General features: G+C 50.1%; 1 protein-coding gene across 1 annotated transcript in view; it reads right to left on the reverse strand.

The window, feature by feature from the left end:
* DAGLA (diacylglycerol lipase, alpha) overlaps nt 1-2505 on the reverse strand; it is a 27520-nt gene that overhangs the window by 12627 nt on the left and 12388 nt on the right. The window lies entirely within an intron of this gene.

Below are 2505 nucleotides of genomic sequence, written 5' to 3' on the forward strand. Positions count from 1 at the left end.
CATGGGACTCTCAAGAGTCTTCTCCAACACCACAGTTCAAAAGCATCAGTTCTTCGGCACTCAGCCTTCTTTATGGTCGAACTCTCACATCCATACGTGACCACCGGGAAAACCATAGTCAAAGCTATGGACCATTGTCGGCAAAGTGATATCTCTGCTTTGTACTACTCTTCCTAGGTTTGTATAGCTCGTTTTCTAAGGAGCAAGTGCCTTTTAATTTCATGGCTGCAATCACAGTCCGTAGTGATTTTGGAGCCGAAGAAAATAAAGTTTGTCACTATTTCCATTTTTCCCCCATCTATTTGCCATGAAGTGATGGAACCAGATGCCATGATCTTAGTTTTTTGAATGTTGAGTTTTAAGCCAGCTTTTCCACCCTCCTCTTTAACCTTCATCAATAGGCCCTTTAGTTCCTCTTTGCTTTGTGCCATAAGGGTGGTATCATTTGCATATCTGAGGTTACTGATATTTCTCCTGGCAATCTTGATTCCAGCTTGCACTTCATCCAGCCCGGCATTTTGCATGATGTACTCAGCATATAAGTTAAATAAACAGGGTGACAATACATAGCCTTGACATACTCCTTTCCAAATCTGGAACCAGTCCATTGTTCCATGTCCGGTTCTAACTGTTGCTTCTTGACCTGCATACAGGTTTCTTAGGAGGCAGGTAGGGCGGTCTGCTATTCCCATCTCTTGAAGAATTTTCCACAGATTATCCACATAATCAAAGGCTTTAGTGTAGTCAATGAAGCAGAAGTAAATTTTTGGGGGGATTCTCTTGCTTTTTCTATGATCCAGAAGATGTTGGCAATTTGATCTCTGGTTCCTCTGCCCTTTCAAATCCAGCTTGTACATCTGGAATTTCTCAGTTTACACACTGTTGAAGCCTAGTTTGAATGATTTTGAGCATTATCTTGGTAGCATGTGAAATAAATGCAATAGTGGGGTAGTTTGAACATTCTTTGGCATTGCCCAAAACACAGTAGGCCCCCCCAAAATGAATGGGTGAGCTGCTGAGCAGGGCACCCAGCCTGGGTGCAGTTACCCCTTGCGCCACCAGAGGGAGCTAGCGCCCAACATATGGGGCTCAGGGACCCAGAAAGCATGTGACCCAAATCTGCCTGCTTTCCTATTGCTGTTCAGTTGCTCAGTTGTGTCTGACTCTTTGCGACCCCATGGACTGCAGCATGCCAGGCTTCCCTGTCCTTCACCATCTCCTGGAACTTGCTCAAACTCATGTCCATCAAGTTGGTGATGCCATCCAACCATCTCATCCTCTGTCGTCCACTTCTCCTGCCTTCAATCCTGCCCAGCGTCAAGGTCTTCTCTAATGAGTTGGCTCTTTGTATCAGGTGGCCAAAGTATTGGAGCTTCAGCATCAGTCCTTCCACTGAATAGTCAGGGTTGATTTCCTTTAGGATGGACTGGTTGGATCTCCTTGCAGTCCAAGGGACTCTCCAGAGTCTTCTCCAACACCACAGTTCAAAAGCATCAATTCTTCAGTGCTCAGCCTTTTTTATGGTCCAACGCTCACATCCACACAAGACTACTGGAAAAACCATAGCTTTGACTAGATGGACCTTTGTTGGCAAAGTAATGTCTCTACTTTTTAATATGCTGTCTAGGTTTGTCATAGCTTTTCTTCCAAGAAGCAAGCGTTTTTGATGTCATGGCTGCAGCCACCATCTGCTTTCCTGATTTGACGGCTAAGATTTTACTAAGAATCCTAGATTTAGGTGATACAGAGAGGTTCTGTCTTTTCTGCAGCAGCCCCTGAGGGACTGATGCAGACCTCCCAATGGAAAGAGGCCTCCATGGGAAAACCCAGGGTCAAGCCACGTCTTGGAAGCGACTGGGCCTGGGGTGGGCAACCACCTCCATTTACTCCGTGAGACCCCTCCCCTCTCCCCTGCCACTGCTGGCCCAAGTGGACACAGCTCTAGGTCTGTGGGCCAGGCTCTCGTTTTCAGGCAGCTATCAGCCCTCTCCAACTTCAGCCTGGCCCTCCAGCACTGAGCATGTGACGGCCACAGCGTGGCCTGGGGAGACAGAGACCCTGGCTGGAATCCTTGCTCTGGTGGCCCTTCCTGACTGCGATGCCCTGGGGGGACAGGCGCCAATAGCTACTTCACAAGGTTGGGGTGAGGTCAGAGGCCCAAGATGCAGAAAGAGCCTGGCACACGGTACGCACCAGAGAGGGCAGCCCCCGAGTCAGTGATCTGGGGGCCTGGGGAACCACAAGAGCGGCAGGGCCAGCAGCCTGGGAGGGAAGGCCCATGGCACCTTTGAGGCCAGCACTCCCGCCTAGAGGAGGCTGGGTGCTGAGGGGCTCAGAGGCCGTGGGAGCCCTGAGCAGTTGCTTGGCCTTTGTCAGGGCCTCTCCTGCCCACAGGAGACCAACCACCACACGTCCAGGGCAGGGCTGGGGCTGAATGGGGGTGTCCTCAGGGTTGGGGGGTGCATACGCAGGCCTGGCTTGCCATGCTTTGCATGGTTTGGGAAA

The sequence above is a fragment of the Bison bison genome, unplaced genomic scaffold (assembly GCF_000754665.1).
Source record: "Bison bison bison isolate TAMUID 2011002044 unplaced genomic scaffold, Bison_UMD1.0 scf7180017864334, whole genome shotgun sequence".
Lineage (NCBI taxonomy): Eukaryota > Metazoa > Chordata > Mammalia > Artiodactyla > Bovidae > Bison > Bison bison.